Genomic DNA, 19,430 nt, shown 5'->3' on the forward strand with positions numbered 1-19,430 from the left:
AACTCACCGTAAAAGAGGAAGGAACCTTTACAAAATTAGGATTAAAATGAATGTAGCAGAACGTGCTCAGGTATCCTTCTTCCAGCCTTTCCCAGACACCTGTGTGCCCCACGAAAAGCTCACCCTGCTCCCACCACCACAGCTGCTGCGTAGGGATTGTCTTCCCCGCAGTGCCTAACTCATCCTCGAGGCTTGGGAAAAAAGTCCTAAAACCATCGGTCTCACCACCAAACTCACAACAGGCAGAATAACAAGCCAGCTGACAGCCCCCCAAGCTTTTGAAGGTCACTCCCTGTATTTTTTAAAAGCATATTGTCAAATAATTCTGCTCTGTGTGTTGGCTCCATTTCTCAGAGCCTGTTCTTAATGCCTGCAATTTTAAAGGGCTTGTGTCAAGTCTGCATTTCAAGTTTGACATTTACATGAAACTACAGCTCAGGCTACAGCTAAACAGGGGTGTGAAGCTGGCTGAAACAAACCCACCCATCGGATTTCTAAAAATTATATGAACTTGAAAAAGATTAAAAAGCAGCATAACTGGATGCCAGACTACAGGTACATACTCATTATTATTCAGCTCAGTCCATGACAGAATATTCTGCAGCCTTTTAAATTAACTTAATTAAATTAATTTTAATTCAATTTACATTTTTAATTTCTGTTTCCGTATTTCTTTTCCATACTGCCACTGTCACTTTTTAAGGGCACCAGAAGTGATTTCCTCTCTTCAGCTAAGCTTTCCTCAGATGTCAGCTATCTGGCAAAACCACCTCTCTTTGTGAACTTCTTTCTCACCTACCAAAAGCTTGTACAGGAGCTGGGGTGACTTTTTGCTCGTGTTTTGCAGAGGCGAAGCCAGCCCAGGGCTCCCACCCAGCCGAATTCCTGCTGCGGTTTATTGCGTGGCCCCACGAAGAGTTGCGGGGTCACGGGAGGTGGAGGCAGCAGGGCGCAGGGCATGGAAGGTGCCAGACGTCCCTGAGCAGCTTTTGCTACCAAGTAAAAGTCACGCTGAAGTTTACTGTAAGCTTTTTGGAAGTCTTTGGCTTTTGAGAAAATAGATTTTACAGCACATCCAAGGGCATGCATTGAATGTAGATCCCAATACAACACAGTGAGGCTTACAATGGATGAGCATTGCCCTTTCCTAGCCATCCACTTACATGATGAAAACAGGTGATTTTTTTTCTACTTTCAGAGGCGAGAGATGCTCCTCATGAGCTTCAAGACATGCAAACGGCCGCTCTGATCCTAAGGTGCTCCCAGTGGGGTCACACTGCTTTGCATAACAGATTTCCACACAGAAACCATTCAGAAGACAAATTCCTAACCTGACTCAGGGCGTAGTTTCCCCTGAAGCAGCACACTTCTGCCACTCGTTTCGTGTTTCGCCCTGTCTCTTTGGGGAATTGTTTTTTGCCTCCTCCCAGCTCAGTGGTAGCAGGCACCCACAACCTACACCGGGAAGGAAGCTGGAGCAGGGCAGGAGCAGGGGAGGTCCCAGGGAACCTCACGCATGCTCCAGGCCATGGCCAGCGTCTCCTGAATCTGTGCCCTCAGAGCCAAATAAAAGCAAACAGGTCCCTCCAGCTGCCAAAGGGACAAAGATAAATGATCTGATAAACGTCTCTGGTACATCTTCTCTGGGGCTATTAATCCAAGAACTGAGCAATGGTTTGTATGACATTTTGACCAGGCAAATGCCATTAAGAACTAAGCTCTGTAATAAAGTGATCCCACACAGGAAATTTTATGTTAAAATTGTTGAATTTATTGCTACAACTAGTATTTAAAAGAAAAAAAAATGAGATCAAGTATTTTTCAAGAAAATTAGCATAAGAGTTGTAGTAGGAGTGCTTTGCACTTAGAATTACCTACTGGATTTCTGGACACGTTTCAGTGTGGCCTGATTCTGGGATTTCACCCAAACAACAGGCAAGCCAATGCAAGCAGAGCCAATTTCATCAAGCAAAAAAGTCATCTGAGTAAAAGAGCCAGTTGTTCATACAGGCAATAATCATACAGTAAGTATAGAACTGCATGGCTATCTTCATCCATGGTCAACTTGCTTTTCATTTCAAGTAAATTATCAACATTAATTAATGTCTTGTAGCACATTGAGACGTGGTGTTTGACACATGAAGAGACTCAAGGCTTCTCGTTCTAAACCCCACTCCTGACTTTCTTTCTCCAACATACCCACAAATTTATCTTTACCTCCCTAAACAGGGATTAACAGTCTTTATCTACGCCCCATGGAAGATTAATAATGGCAAAATCCAGGAGAAGTGCAAAACTATGGGTGCTATTATCACTATTCTTGTTATTAATTTGTCTGTCAGGTTTTCTCCAGAGTGCTGTTAAGTGCCTTATGAACGAGCAGACCGCTGTGCTGCCCCGGGAGGTCCGACGCTGCAGGACCATGCAGTGGGTGTTTCCCTGGACACCGTCTGATGAGCCCTGTAGTACACAGAGATTTAGCATCTTTAGTTACGGTCACTTTGCACCTGCCCTTTAGCCTGGGACAACAAAAAAGGAGAAAGAACAAAAGACTGGGGAGCCAGGCACTATGAGATATTCTTGTAGTCCAAAAAATAATAATAATTAAAAAAGCAGGACCACAGTGCATCTTCCATCCATCACAACGCTGGAGCTGGATGGCACAAAACCATTGTAACCCACCCTGCTCTGCAGTGGTTAGGCCGGGCTGTGCTGGTTCCTCTGTCTGAAGCCCCACATAAAACCCCATGGCGAAGCTCCAGAAAGGTTGATGACCATCTTCTGCCTGGAGCCCCAACAAAAGCTGAATGGAAAAGGTGAGACATTCTGATGTGTAACTAGCACAATAGTAATGGTATATCCCCCAAACAAAAAATAAATCAGGAGTATGATTGCTTAGAAGATGAGATAAAGAGTAATTAAGGCTGAAATTATGTGGATGAGCAGGAAATGGCACATGGTGTCAGCTATGCCTGACTAAACCAGACAGACTAGTCCGAGTATCTTGGTGGTTGAGGTTTAGAAGTCAGACAGCTTGACTGTGAGAGGCAGTCTAGACTGAGGAATGCTTGTAGACTCTGAAATGGGATTATTTCATGCATTATGCATTAAAAATATAAACTACTGCTGCTTTCCAGGAGAGCAGCATGTCCTACTATGCTGGAGTTGAAGATGAAAATATTAGCTTGGAGGACAAAGGATGAAATGTAGCCAAAGAAGTCCAGAAAACCATACTCGCTAGTACACATTCATACCAAAGATGCGTAAGAGGGGTCAGGTACAGAAAGCATTTGACATTAAATCTGTTTGCTGGGAAAGAAGTCCCAGTGGTCTTCCAGAAGAGAAGATGGAGGGATTTGTACAGGTCACATCCAGAGGAGGGAAGCAGCTCTGGACTGTGCAAGCTGATCAGCCATAGAAGATATTTGCACCATCCACTAATCTAAGCCTGGCATTATCCTTTGCTGCTAAATCCCTATTCATCATCACTTAGTACAGAGAAAGGGAAATTATGTTCTCAGAAGATGATTTGGGAGACAAACTATTTCAGTGCTTAACTGTGCTGATCTAGTCTCCTACTGTGAAAATCTGCATCTGTGTTTAATGCCTCAAAATACCACAATGGGAAAAGCTTCTGTATTTATATATGATTTAAAGATTAACTTGTCTCAATTTGACTGCTAATAAGCTTATTCGAAGAGCTCAAATGGTATGTGTGGAGGGGGGAGAGAAGGCAGGTTCTTACACACTTTACTGGAACAGCTCTCTGCATGATAATGTTGTATTACAGCCAGCAGAGACCTGAAATATTTCAACATACCCTTCTTGCCTCCTCATTTGTCTTATTCCAAGTTTATCTTTTATTTAAACTTTGAACTACAGCTCTGGTATTATTGCTATTATTATACCTGCACAACTAAAAGAAATGAGACACTCCCTAAAAAATATAAAGACAAGAATTGGTCCAGCTTAGCACGGATGTCCGCGGGGCAAGGGAACGTTTTCTCCTGGTATCCCTGTGCGAAGGCTGCTCACAACGTACTGCTCAAGCAGATGTTGGTATTTCTGCCATGAGCGCGAGGGCTGCGCTCCCTTGGAAGCTTGCTCAGTGTGTCTGTTGACTCCCCTCAACGTCCAAAAAAAAGAGCTATATTTAGACAGAAAATTGAACCACAGCTTTCAACCTGTTCTTGATTTTCAACATGCCTTGTGTAGAGGGGAGGTGTTTAAACATAATTCCTTCTGCAAGGAATGCATGGGAAGTACATGGAATAAGTGAGAGGTAATTTCTGTTTGATTTGAAGGGAAAAAAAAAAAAAAGCAACACAACAGCACAAAAACAAAGGTTGCAATAAAATTTAATTAAACAAATTTTTAAAAAAGATGTTTCTACTATAAATTTCTGTAACGTTTTTCCAAATTACACTTTTTATATGATCAGCATCATTGTTTTCACTGTCTATGAAAGTCAATCCCTAAGACAAACAGAAAAAAGCCTAAAAAATGGGAAAGTTGGGCATATAGCCGTGAATAACTAAGAGAGATCATTCTTTGGCTTCTCTCACTTTCTGCTTCTCTCAGTTTTAATGTTGGTTATGATAAAGGGCAGCAGCTTCAGCCTGCCAACCACTGGTATTCAGAAAGGATCCCTTCCATCAGATTTCAACTCTGGGTTTACAGCTCAAATGAATTGGGGGAAAATCAGCGTCTTCATTTGTTCACTCATTTGGAAACAAGAAAAAGCCCTAAGGTTCCTTCTTTGGCCTACAGCAATAGTAAATTGTGCTTTTTTATCTGATAATGTAAACATGATGCTGATCTGAAAATGAAGGAAAAAAGCCAATGCAAATAATAAGCTAATTAACAACTAACATAAAAAGAAAAAGCTATACTGCTGTCTCCACATGGATACTATACGTAATGTAAATCCTAGTGACCTAGGTATGTTTTGAAAGGTTACAGGTGTCCTAAGCTCCTCTTCTAATTACTCTGTAAAAGTAGTGTTAGACTTGATCACCTTTCTTGATCACTTTCCTCAGCCCAAGTTGTTGATTTACTGGTATGTTACGATATTTTTTGCTTCTAGAGAAACACCTCACTGCAGAACTTCACAATAAGCTGGAAAACTGCAGAATTAGCAACACTCCTGGCCCTGGAAGAGTTGGCCGGGGACTGGCACCTGATTTAGCAGTACATGAACGGGTCCCCTCACAGTTTTAAGGCGAGTGATGTGAAGGAATTGCAATAGCAATGCTTGTGATACAGAGTATTCATTTTGTTGCATAGTACTGAGGTTACTGAGCTGGATGCTATCTCTGCTGAACCACGTTGGGAGAAAAATAAAAGAATAGTTTCATTATCCCAGTTTAGGACTATAAAATATATAGAGAAAGACAAGGCAGGTCTGAGTCAGATTTTTCTTGTCTCTCACAATGGAGTAAAACAGCATCAAAAGAAAAAGCTTACTGTGAGCTAAAGACTGAGCACCTTATCTTAGTATCTCCACACGTTTCGCCATCTCTCAGGAATGTATGACTGGAGCTTCCTTTGTCAGTACTGTTTGCATTCCTGTGCTCTTCTTGGATCTTTCAGAGTTGCAGGATTCCAGGTTACAGACAGCTGGCTGGGTGTAAGAACACTGACAATACTGATCCTGTAGCCATAGAGCAGCTACATCTCCTGCAACGTCTCTCTCAGCCAGGTATACTTTATCCTTTCTCAGCACTGCAGATCACCCTGCATTTTGCCCTGACTTGAAAATTCAGGACTGAAATATGGGGGTATATATCGGGGGTTGGAACTAGATCATTAAGGTCCCTTCCAACCCAAGCCACTCTACGACTCTATGAAATATTAATTTGACGCCCAGTGAATGTACAGAGCAAAAGCCAAATCCATCAGGCAGGGAGAGCAATGACAAGAAGGGTGGGGATCCCCATCCACGCTAGCCACTTGCTTCTTTCTGGGTATTAATCATGATCTTCCACTCCCTAAAACATCTGACACCTTCCTATATGAAAGATCCTTTCATTTCTATCTTCATTTAATGAAATTAAGATCCATTAACTCAATCTTGCTAAAAGTACCTGAAACAAATTCTCAGGGCAGTACAAGTTATTTTAGGGCATTTGGGATGAGTCTTGGCCTCCTCTGTTTTGCTCACAACTCAGCCTCAAGTACACCTGAGAAAAATACTTGACTGAGCCCCCAGGAAACTTCAGGGCTCTAAGTCAATAATGGCACCAAGATGTACACACAGATGTAAGGCAAATAGCACAACATGACATCCCAATTATAAACATGTGTCATGAATGACAAAACATCAAGAGTTCCTTTAGAAAAGATCAGAATACAGCTAATACAAGAATGCCAAACCACTCCCAGAAATATTTTAGTTTTCCAAATGGGTAACTGAATGCTTAAAGCAAATGTGGCCAAAATTCAATCTGGGCGTAAAACCTCAACTTCCTTATCTTACTTTGATGTAAAAAAAAAAAAATTGCAAGGCATTGTACACAACCCCTGTTCTGCTGGACTGCACATTCAAAACAAAGCATTCATGTGCTTGTCTTTGTTCTTCTCCAGAGAGGGTCAGGTAATGGATGGATCACCAAAGCAGAAAAATAACTTTCTACCAAAAAGAAGTCTGTGATGAAAACTACAACACAGACAGACAAAAAAGCTGTCAGTCAGTAGCAGCCAAGGCAGTAAGGAGAGGACCACAAGGCAATGGCTGTCAGAGAAGTGTAGTCCAGACAATCAGCTCATTAATATCGTGTGTGCATGATGAAACAAAGAAGTAGAAAACATAAAAGGAAAAAAGGAAGAAAAAACATTTTGGTAGCTGTTTGTTCTAAATAAATCTCTACAGGATTCCTTCTCCTCTCTCTCAAGCTCTACAGCATGGAGTAAAGGTGCAAAATATTGGAGCTTGTGAGAGCATCTGAACAGCTTTTCAAGCCCTTACTGAAAAGCGCAGCAGTTCTGTCACCAAAGGTATCCCTGGAGTTGAACGATCATGCTGGCATGACCAATGCTACCATGACAAATAAAGCTGGACTCTGTTATTCTGTTATTTCACTTAACGCTTTCCTGGTTGTGAAAAGCCATGAAAACCAGTGGTGCTGGCTTTTGCTTGGCAAGGAGATCCTCAGGGCGACACGGGATGCCGCACACAAACCATCTCTACCTTCCCCCAGTTTGGGAGCACATCCAGAAAAAATGGCTTCGTTCCGCTTCTGCTCTCCTTTGTCCATCCAGGTGCAGCCACTGCAAACATGCTGCCGGTTTGTCTGTACAACAAATTCTCTAGCAGCAACCTGTTCCTCTAGCCGATAAACTGAAGGCAAACCTGTGCCCTGGCTGGTAGCCCAGCCGCACCCCACAAAAATGCAGCTCTTCCTGTGTAACTGCTTCTGCAGAAGGGCTATTCCCAGGTAAGGGATAACATCTTTTCACTCTTCGCAGACCTACTTAGGCTACGTGAAGCCTGCAACACAGACACAGCTGAAGTCAAAGCAGCCAGAAATAAACCAAGTATAAAGATGGCTTAAAGCTGCCTGGCCTTTTTTTTTTTTTTTTTTAATTATTTTTAATACATCAAGAACTGTTGGGACCAAACAGATTCACACCAAGTACAGCGATCCATGGCCAGCCATGCCTCTAAAATATACTTCCAGCACCCTGGGGGCTGCTGCAGCAGCTTGGCAAATAGCATGAGGATTTGCTCAGCTGCTGGCCAGGAAAAACAGCAGAAACAGCGCCAAGCGCTGCTCGAGAAAAGACAGGCGGATAGGCAAGGTACACTGCTGCAACTCGGAGGCCTTCAGCTCTGCTTCCATGTTCTGGAAGAAATCTGTTTAGCTGAATAAAGAGGTGAAGCACACAAATACAGCTGTGGAGCCGAGGGCCGGCTGCAGACAAGCAGAGGCCTGCGGCCTAGTCAGTACTTTGGAGGTTGCCTGGCAACAGGCGGGCTGCTGCAGGCTGAGGCTGCAGGGAATTAGCAGGTTTACCTCCTGGTTGTCCTCTGTGGGACCAGGGAGGTGTCCCCTGAAAGGCAGGGGGAGAAGAGCAGTGCCTCGATTAGCTGACATGGCGGGCATCTTCTAAGGGTGCTTCCCGAGGGTGGGAGGCTGTAATTAAAGTGCCAAAGGGGCTTTGTCCTGCCCGTGTTCTGCTAACCTCCAAAGCACACCTGCCAGGTTAATTCAGTCTTGATTACAATGATGTCCACTCCAGTCACCTCACGGGTTAATTACTTGTTAAAAATCTTAAATAGCTCAAACCCAATCATATCAGACTAGCCTTGCTATGTAAGTGACAGTTGACCATACACCGCATTTTCAGAATTATCTGACACATTTCCCCATTACTTCAGTTCTGGGTTATCTTGGTGCCATCTCAGCATTCACTTAAGGAATTTTCTCCCTGTAATTTTTTTGAGTAACTGAATCTCAGCTTTACAGACCCACTTATTCTGGCCAAATAATTCTTCTAAATCATGTTGCTTCTCCAGCCTTCTGCAACAACCCCATGCGGCCAGCGAGGATCATTACATAGACAGGAGCTATTACAGAGAACAGAGTAATGAGAACAGCAAGAACAGTGTGGGTACACATTTCATGGAAACAGGAGCCTCAAATAGGAGTTTTGAGTGAAATATTTCTCCTGGTCACTTAATCTGGAGCCAGATTGCAACAGCTAAATGGTTTCCACTGCTAAATGCATATGAAGCTGGTCCCTCACAGCTGTGAATCCCCGCTCCAAGGTGGTGCAAGAAAGCAGGCAGGTCAGGAAAGGAATGCTAAGTGGACCTTTCCCCTGCTTTTTACACACAAAAAGAGCAGCGGTAACTTGTTTTACAAGCCATCATGTTTCGTAGCAATAAATTACAGATTGTAGAGTACGTTGGCCATTTTCAAACCGCATAATTACAGGCATGATTTCTGGGTCCTTGGGGAGCTACACATGGCTGAGGCACCTTTGGCAATGTTTTGTTTTCCTATTTGTCTGGGGTTGGAAAGCAGGCAACTGAGGCTTACTGATTTGGCAAACACTTAGGAGAGATGCCCTCCATTTCCTTAATGAGCCTATTAAGAGAATCTATCAAAGGTGTAAGGACGAATCTCAGAGGAAAGAAACACAGAGAGAGAACAGATTGTCCTTAGATATTCACAGTACGTGAACACAAGAAAACAACCTATAGGCAACTATAATCGGTAGGGAACAATGTGATCATGTTGCTGGAGAAGTACGTCAATCTCATATACCTGGATGCTTTCCTTTTTGCTCAGCCAAAGAGCTGTGTCTGAGCATACAGCTTCTGAACTTGAGCAAAATGAGTGACTTAGGAGAGATGTGCTTATTTCAGGTCATATGAACCAAACACTAACAAAACTCAAAAGGAAGTTCATTTTCCACCTTTCCTAAATGAATCTTTGCCAATGTGCACTTCGGGTTTTAACCACCCCAGAGAGTTTAAAAAAGGTTGCTATATTCATACAAATATACTACTTACAGGGCAAAGCAACACACAGCAACTGGCTCACATCACTCTCTACCACACAGGCTTTTATTCAAAAGATTAACTATGACCCAACACTGCTCATTTTCCACTGCTTATCCCCAGTTTACGGGGAAGCAGTCTTCCTTGCATGGCAAGCAGCTGCCTGCACTGCCTGCAGAAGCCAGCTCAAGTATATGCAGGGTAGAGAGTATATTAAGAGCAGAAGAGAAGGGGAAGCTGGAAGAGCAGACAGGATCAACAATGCTTAGGAGCTTGAAGGACAAGATGTATTAAAACACATGCTTATTTCTCTTACAATGTCATCCTGTCAACCATCATGGTTTCCAGACTTTCAGAATTTAATTATATTGTAATTACTTCCTATTTGGACAAGGCCACAAAACTAAAAGCTCGGTATCTTCCTACATTACAGTTTACTGTATGTTCTTTATACTTCTGTAGCAGCCAAGTTTCCTTTCTTTATGTCAACAAATTTGCCTTTAGAATAAAAATACCAGTTTTGGTCCATTAGTGTAGTGTAGGGCAAATAAAAAAGTTAGGAGCCATTATTACTGTTATTTCCAAGAAGTATAGACTTGCTTATCCTCTTGTTAATCCTTACAACTTGCTTTTTATCCTAAAAGCAACAAAAAGAAAACAAATACAAAACCCAGACACACACAGTCCTAAGGCAGGTGCTTTTTCAACACATGCCCTCCTGGATGAGTAAGGACCCATGAAATCCTTCACCTCACTGACTTGAAATCATTTTTGATTTTTTTCCACCTCTCCCCCTACCCCAAATTCCCATGATGGTACAAGATATTGTATAGCATTCTTATACTGTGGATCAAAGGCTGGAAACCTTCAAGGCATACAGGTAAATAGTTCACCTGTTCAAACAGGTAGTCTGTAAACATTGTTCGTGACACAGTACTTCTATCAGACATTATTCTTACTGAAATGTTGTGGATGTTACAATAAAGAAAGCTGGAAGGAAAACACAGAGGGACTCCTGGCCGCTCCCAGTAGAGCAGGGATCCTGATGAGCGCTGTGTGCACTCTCAGCCCAGCACTCAATCTATAAATGTGCTGCTCGTTTCCTGCTCACTTAGGCCATTAGGGCCTCAGTCTGCTTCCGGAGGAGCTGCCAGATGGAGAGAGATTGATGAGCGCAAGCAGAATGCAAGACAGATTTCTGGCACTTCCCACAGCTACCCATCCTCCTAATTCACCTCGGAGTAAATCAGTGGTGTGTCTTTGATGATCCCTTTCACTTCAGGCCAGGAGCTGCTCTGCTGCCAGAGAGCAAGAGGAGGAGGATTTTCGAGGGTTACCCAGTCCAGGCAGCACCTCAATCCCCAACACACCCTCCTGGGGCCACTTCCTCCAGTCTTGCCCAGGTACCTCTTGGTTGAGTCCCGAAGTGGTCAGGATTGTCACAGCAGCTGGAGAGAAGGCTCTGGGGCATCTCAGGGCAGAACGACAAAACAGCTTGCAAAAAGAGATTCCACTGGGCTAGAGAGTCACTGCCTTGGCATGAGCCCATCATCAAAGCACCCTGCTGGGGGAGACGCAAACTGTCCCCAGCAAGATGTACTTTCTTGATCCATGTCCTTCCTCCTCAGAAAGGAACACTCCCTGCTTCAAGCTGTGCTTGGAAAAGGAAAGAACAAATTATGTACACTTGGAGGAAGTTCATTACAACACACACTTGAATTTCAGTTTGTATTACAAGAGAAACAAAAGCCCAAAGTGCCTCTGAACATCCTGCTGCTATTAAAGGTGATGACATTTGTGTCCATATGGGCCTGTGTAAGGATGACTGTTTTCTGTTTTCTTCCTTGCAACCAGTTTGCTAACATCTATATTCTGCAGGCATTGAACTGCAGCTCCTCAGTGCAAGAAGCTCTCTTTCATTTCTACCTCACGAATAAAGAAATCACATGTACTGTTTTCGGGACTACTTAAAGTGATACAGCACCGAGAAGGTGATGATTTTTTTTTTCTCATTTCTGACCGGTCAGGCAGATTGCAAAGTCATCAAAACTAACAGCCTGACAACAATTTTTTCTTGTGCCATTAACCGTGGAAAAAGAGCCTAAAGTGAGGAAGATAGCTTATCAGAAGATGCAGATGTTATTGAACACAGTATCTTGCAACCAGCTACCTTTGGGGAGAGAGGGAGCATGTCAGTGTGAGCAAGCAGGACGAAGCATTCTCGTTAGCCACTTAGGAATCAAAGCCTTGATCCATTTCCAATTTCTTCCACGACTCTTGACTAGCTGAGATAATCGATATTCCCTACTGTGTAAGGATGAAGCATCCCACGAGGCACAATCAGGTGGCTTTCTCAGACTGCTGTAAAATTGTTCCTCAGGAGGATGGACGATAAGGTCATTGATCTTGTGCTCTAAGCTATGGGTTAACAAAAAGATTTCTGGGATTACGAAAGAGCTGTTCAGACAATCACTTGACTCTGCTAAGAACTTTAGCTATAGTTTTATTTTTCTCAGAGGTCAAGGCCTCCAAGCTATGTCAGCCACTTCATATTTCTGTTCATGGAAGCATACCTCTATTTCTTGTTTGGGAAAGGAGCGAAGAATATCCCCCTCCAGGGTGGTGAAATGTGCAGATGCAGCTGGGCTAAAGGTCTGCTGAAGCTGCCGGCTTTGCAGCTCTGTTGTCACAGTAACTGGGTGACTCAATGTGACATGCTGTCTTTGGGCCTGAGTCATGTATGCACACCGAATGCGCCCTACACTTCCCAATTTAAGAGAGTATGTATTATGCTGATTAATTACTCAGAGATGAGATTTTCTGTTGCTTGGGTGTTTTGTTTTTCTTTTTCCCCATGTGTTTTGACTAACTTCACTTGCAGAGTCAAATTTTGGTTAAGAATTATTGTCAAGGAAATTGCATTAAGTAAGCAAAGAAGTTGAAAGAATTATAAACAGATATGAAACCACTACAAGGACTGAATCTTCATCTGCTGCTTAAACAATTGAACAGAAAAATCACTGATATGTTGGCAAGGTTTCCCAATGATCTGACCCACAGTAATGCTTTTTATCTTTTTCCTATCCTTTTACCTTTTGTTGTGGAGATGAGGAACTGGGGAAGTATAAGCAAAGAGGAAAAGGAACCCATCCCCAGCCTCCCAAAAACCCCAAGAGTTCCTCAAGTCCTCAATACACCTGCATTTATTTAAGCCCAAACACAAAGAAACTAATTACATAAACAATTGAACCCTATATTTACTACCTGACTTACTCTCCACAACAGAAATAAGCCTATAATATAGCAGAATTTAAATGAATTAACTTCAGGACACCAGAGAATCCTGAAGCAAGGCAACAAGGAAATCCTAAAAATGTGAATATTGCCTTACAAAGCACTCAGCTAAACTTCTACTCCAGTAGCTGCATATTGCTTAGATAACAATCAAGTAATCACTCACTGCATTTAACTTAGAACTGTATCAATAATGGCAAAAATAGTACCCAGGGTTTGTAATGGGAAGTTATTAATAGGGACTTCAGTTCTAAAAGCTGCCATCACTGCAGACCTTTGCATTTATAAAATGCATACTGCCATTTTTCTATACTTAGTTTTGTTTGTACACTTATTTTTAAAGTGGAGAACTTCAGCTGCAGGTGCCTGAGAAACCAAACACCAGCAAAAAACTGCACAAAGACACTGTCCCCAGTGTCTTTTATTTGTTTACTTGCAAAAGCTCTGGGGAAAAAAAAAGGAACATTGTCAACCTTTGTCTTTTTTTTTTTTTTTTTTAATTTAACTTTATTTTTTATTATTATTTTGTTTGTTTTTTTTTAAAGTTTAGCTTTAGGTCTTAGTATGGCATAGTGCTTCAGAATTCTGTTACTTCATTTAATTTCTCAGATAACAGACCAGACCTAACTGCCCTCTGCACTACACTGAAAATGAATCACCCATTTTTTCCCCTAAGTCACCCCATGCAGTAGTAATTGACTCTGGATTACCTGAGGTTTGTGTAAGTCAAGACTCGTTTCCAATAATTTAAGATTTAAATTCTGTAACATCTGTAGATACAAAATAATCACAGTACTTCTGACAAAGATGCATATCAGAAAGGCTGATCAAATATGACGCAAGGCAGCTTGAGACTTCTGCCAAACTGTAATCTCTTCCAAATGCAAATTTTCTAGGCATAGAAACAGACGATAACTCTCTTTGCTAGCAAGGAGCTTCCAACAGACAACAGAGCTCTTCCCCCCACTGTTCAGAAGGGAGAATACAGAATTTATCTGGGTACAGGAACTGAGCTGTAAAAGAATAGACACTATATTCTACGGGGTCCTGCAGTTAGAAAATGGGTTATCACAGAAAAGGCAAAGACTTAGGTTAGCAAAGCTTTCAGCACCTGGGCACCAGGGTCTTTTGTATATGAAGAAACAGATTTCTTCCAAGTTACCTCGGAAGTAAGCTGTGCTGCTTACTGCTGAGATGCTACCTGCTTCCTCCGGTCTGACTGCCTGAATGAGCCCAAGAGAAGCAGAGATGAATTTCCACCTCTAGGAAGGTTTCTGCCTTCTTAAGCCTGAACAGTTTTGCTGCTGCTGAAGGTATGCTTGGCCAATATAAGCAAGGGGCTCATTTCTAGGCATTTCTGAACCTACACTTTTAACTACATCTTCCTCCGCAAAACATGAAAGCCTAGCTTTCTTTGTTTATTTTTCAATCTGGTCATAAGTATCGATCCTGGGATACATTTGTTTTTCCTCCACAGCCTCTTGTGCATTAGGGAAGTATCTAAAGGGGAATGCATCTTACTGTGAACAAGAGGTACTGCAAACCTGCTGGACTCCAACATCACAGTCTTTCTCCATATGCAGACTCAAGGCATCCCTCAGAAGAAGCAATCACAGGTTGCTCTTTTATTGGGGTGTTTTTTCCTTCAAAGGATGAGAGAGTTTAGACTTTCTCTTCTAAGGAACAACTAAGATGACTACTAAGCTCACAGTGTTAACTGTGACTCTGTATACTCTGCAACCACTTGTCCTTCAGACCACTGGATATAGAAAACTTTTTATACAATATCCTAACTCATCACCATACGGGAGGTTAGTCAGGACCTAACAAAATCTCCCAGTCAACCCGCATATGGGATTCAAATGTGTCCTATCGAACTTGGGAAAAAAATTCACTTTCTCTTACTCATAGAACTGAGTAATTTTAGACAAATGGTGTCAAAGATGACGGAAGACAGAAATGTCAGTGAGAGTCCATGCCACCTTTATGTATTGCTCTCTGTACTGTTTTCAGCCATCCCTTTCACAAAGATGGAAGATTACATTTATTTTCCCCCTCCTCTCCAAAAATTCTGGAGTTTCTCCTAGAAAAAAATAATACTTCAACTTAAAATCATAGCAGTTTTGCATAATCCAAATGAGCTTTTTGGAAACACAACATGCAATGAAATGCGTTTGCTAGGTTTGACATGCCCAGTCATTCTGAATTAAGGTCAGGTTAATTTAAGGTTACTCTGGAGGAAAGCAATCTCTACAGATAAATCTGCACCTTTGTGCTATCCATCTGACCCTATGGCTGCGTCCTCCTCCCATTTGAGAGCTAACAATGCGGGTTCAGAGAGAAATTATCACACACAGATATTCTGAGACATTACTAGAAAAAAGCATGTAGGTTTTCCTGAAGAAACAGAGGAGCTATTCATCCAAGCTCTGAGGATGCAAAGGAGTTGTTATTCATGCAGATGGAAAGAGACAGATTCAAGAACCTTGAGCCAAAAGACCTGAAAATGCTTTCCTTCTGAGGGTCTGAAAGGGGAAACATCTGTCCTCCTGGACAGCTGTGACTCCTGACAGCATGAAGCCGAACAAAATGAAAGTTAAAATATATAGAATATATTCTATACCTGCTACCAGATACCTGAGGCCTGCTGTATGGAACAACTTTCAGATGTCAACGCCTGGAATATTTTCCAGATGTCAACACCTCACTCAATTAGACTTACACTATCTAATGCAAATCTCTTAATGATATATACTGTCATACAGTTGCTGGGAATCTGGACAATGGATATTTCTATACATTTTTCCATCTCAAACTTATGTAACATTTTAAAAACCTTTACCTGCAACACTCTTCTTGTTGATGCCATTACTCTGAGAAGTACAAGTACACATGCAGACAAATGAGTACTACAAGGACACCAAATTCTGTAATCAATTTGTATTCATTCTGGTTGCAGAGATACCTTAGATGGTTAAAATGTGAGAATGTGATTATATGCAATTATTAATATGAAAATCTTATTCTTTCCCTGTTGATAAAAATTACCAATAGACCTGATTCAATTGACAAAGCCAACTCAAAGCAAATGAAAAAAAAAAAAAAAAGAGAGAGAGAGATAGAAGTTTTCCTAATGCCTATACACCATGAAAATCTAACCTCTTACCAAATGCAAGCATCATGTCTGCTCACTGGAAAACCAGGTATGTAGAGTTCAAATAAGTATTTCATAGCCGAAAGTGATTTTTTAAATGCATGACTCTTCCTACATTGTTAACATCTATCAGCAAGGTGACAATAGTATTAAACATCTAAATCCACTGCACCACTGTTGCCACTTTAATATGATTTTCAGATGTCAGGTCATTGTGCTGCATTATACCACAAAGCCAAGCAGAAAGGAAGAAGCTTAAGTTGAAAACAGAGCAGGCATTAAAAAACATGACTCTCCTTACAGCAACAGTAAGATCCTGCACTACGGAGATAGCAGTGCAGACATAAGAGGAATTGATCATTGGCTTTTAATAAGAAATCACATCCAGACACAGCAGGGTTTTCTATAGATCTAAACACAATTCTTTTCAGTTTGGTTTGGTGTTTTCTTGAGAAGTTGATAAATGAGCAATTTTTTTCCTGTCCTTTATATTGGAAGATGAATTAGATATATTGCTGGAAGAACCAACAGAATAAAAAGCTCGTTCAGTTTCAGAGCCTTTCCACAGTATCTCTTTTGCTTTCTGCTCCATTTGTGTTGTTTTACCATCTCTCAGAATAGCAAGAAAACCTGAGTAACTAGATAAATACACATATATACATACAAACCCAAAGAGAGAAAATGTACTAGAGAGAGAACAGGAGGGCAAGTGAGGTATTTTTCCTCTTTTCCACTGAAACTGACATAAACCAACATGTAATTCCTTGTTAAACCATGCCTGCAAAAAGTTGTTTCCAGATAAAACAGCAACAGAGGTGTGAATAAAGTAATTCATCCACAACAGCAAGATGTTCGCTTCAAAGCATCGGTTTGAATTCAAAGCATTGAAATAGCGACATTATTAAAGTAAGTCTGTTTTAAAACTACACAGAGAACTACCCTGAAAGGAGAACTTTTGCACAGCTCCTGCTACCGACCTTCGGCTGCCTACAGTGATGTTCCCAGTAGCTCTCCACTTACCTGTCTGCTACGCTCAGCTGCAGGGCATCTCTAGATCTGCAATGTAACACGGTTTGAATGCCAACTCTGCTCATCTTTGAAAGACCCCAGTACAGAAATGAGCAGAACTCTCTGAATTTACTCAGGTACTGTCAAACCAAGACATTTCCCTGCAGAGAAAATCTCACAGTGCCCCTTACTTTGTCCCAATCTACAGCTCAACTGTCTGAAGTCAAGCGTAAGAATAGAGGTGATAGGCTTCCTGTATTAAAATCAAACAACACGACACTTTCCTTAGGACATACACAGATCTCTGCAAGAGAAATTGCATTAGGAGATGCAAAATGTAACTGAGACAGATTGAGCTGGTATGTGAAATGTGTTGTTGTTTTAATAAAACAGCAACATTAAGTTTAACCTTCATGCATCTAAAATAAATACTTTATTTCTTCATTCATTCATCACACTGAGTTTCCAGACACGTAGAAAAAACTCTGAATTCCACCATCACCCACAAGAGCATGAGCACAAAAAGCACTGCTCATCATTCTAGGGTACCTCTTTATCACAGAGACCTAATATGCAACCTGCTCTGATCAGGTAGGAAATTATCATCCTCAAGCCCATTTTTACAACTGTAAAGCTTGCTGGATGCTCGGGGAGGAATATGCCCCTCCCTCTGTAAAGGCCATTGCAAAATGGAAAGTATGGTCATTACAGAGCAAAAGACCAACAGGAAACAAAGGAGGAAAAGCTCCCATTTATTAACTCTATATTTATTTTTTGTCATTTTCATCTTTTATTATTTTTTTATTAGCCCTTAAATTAGCATCTGACATCCTACTCAGAGGATTAATGTCTTTCTCCACTGTTTGGCTGTTTCTGAGCTGGGAAATTCATGCAATGCAGGTCTCTATCTACCGTAAGAGTCTCAGCAGATACCTTCACAAATTCAGTGTCTTCCACCTGAATAAATCTTATGTTCTGCAAATGATGGATATAATACATCAGCCAGGTATCAGTGGGACCCTACTCTGCAATTATGTGACACGCATATGTGGAAACCAAAAGGAACCTTCTTAGGCAATATTATTTTATAGTATGAATTACTACAGAACATTCCTAAAGCATGGAATTCTATCCAATGATCACATGCCAGGAAATACTGCCGTTATTTCTAATTCCACTGACATTGATGACAACAATTTCCTCAGTGGTAAATGATGGAAATTTTAAGTACATTTTAAGTACAATTTTAAATGAATAGGATTTTTTTCTTTGTATTCACAGAATTGTTCTGAAGGGAGAGTTTGAGGCTAATTCTTTTAAATTTGTTTTTAAAATAAGATGACAAGACTACTGTTTCCAATATAGCACCTTCAAAATCTAAGGCTTAGCTCCTGAAATCATGAGTTAAACCTAAGTGTGAAACTAAGGGGAAAAAATGCCATGCCTTTTTTCTTTTGCCTTCTCTAGAACCATGACAGAGTTCATGGCAGAAAAAAATAAAAAAGAAAAAAAGAAAATAAAAAAAAAGCAAGAGGTGGATGATTACTTGTTAAAGCTCCCATTTTGTAGTAATTTGGGAATAAAAAGAAAGAAAAGAAATATTGGAAAAGATATAGCACGAATATGAAGTCTGACTACACCATGACTCTGTTCTCAAGTTTTTATGCCTCAGTCATTAGTTTACAAACCTAAAACACTCCCTGGCACTTACTGTGTGATGCTTACCCTACAAACATCTGGTGTTTGGTCTACAAATACTAATACACTAGTGAGAAGCAGTGGAAGACACACAGTGCCTGATTTATACAACATAAAATACACGTTTAATGGTTTTGTTTGCTGCCTTTTTAAACAGAACAGGTTTTGTTGCATTCAACAAGACACAACTATTCTTCATGTAACCTCTGCAGTCCCTAGGACCTCTTGTGATGATAACTATCAAGACCGTAATTTCTTATTTGAGCATGTCAAATTCTGTAGTTATTAGTTCCTGTTTGTAAATAAAGACCACGTTATAACTAATTAAAGAATGACAGAACAATTGAGGTTGGATGGGAACTTTGGAGATCATCTTGTCCAGCCCACCTGCCCAAAGCAGGGTTAGGTAAAGCTGGCTGTTCAGGACCGGTGGTGTTTTCAGTATCTCCACAGATGGAGGTTCCACAACTCCCTTTGGGCAACATGTTACTGTGTCTGATCACTACTGAAGTTAAAAAAACCATCATCTGCAACTCTCTGAAGATTCTTTTTGCTCTATCCTCCAGGTCATTAATGAAGAAGCTGAAGAATATCCCAGTATCAGCCCCTGGGGTATAACACCAGCGGCTGGCTCCAGCAGTTCACCCTGCTAACCACAACCTGTTAAACTGAGCAATTCAGCCAGATCCCAGTCCACCTCTTCATCAGTTGGTTTATGAGGATGTTATGGGAGACAGCGTCACAAGCCTTTCTGTGCTTGAGATAAGC

The 19,430-nt window shown here is 41.3% G+C and overlaps 1 protein-coding gene across 6 annotated transcripts in view; it reads right to left on the reverse strand.

The window, feature by feature from the left end:
- RABGAP1L (RAB GTPase activating protein 1 like) overlaps positions 1-19,430 on the reverse strand; it is a 247,475-nt gene that overhangs the window by 38,450 nt on the left and 189,595 nt on the right. The window lies entirely within an intron of this gene.

This window comes from Oxyura jamaicensis, chromosome 8, assembly GCF_011077185.1.
Source record: "Oxyura jamaicensis isolate SHBP4307 breed ruddy duck chromosome 8, BPBGC_Ojam_1.0, whole genome shotgun sequence".
Classification (NCBI taxonomy): Eukaryota; Metazoa; Chordata; class Aves; order Anseriformes; family Anatidae; genus Oxyura; species Oxyura jamaicensis.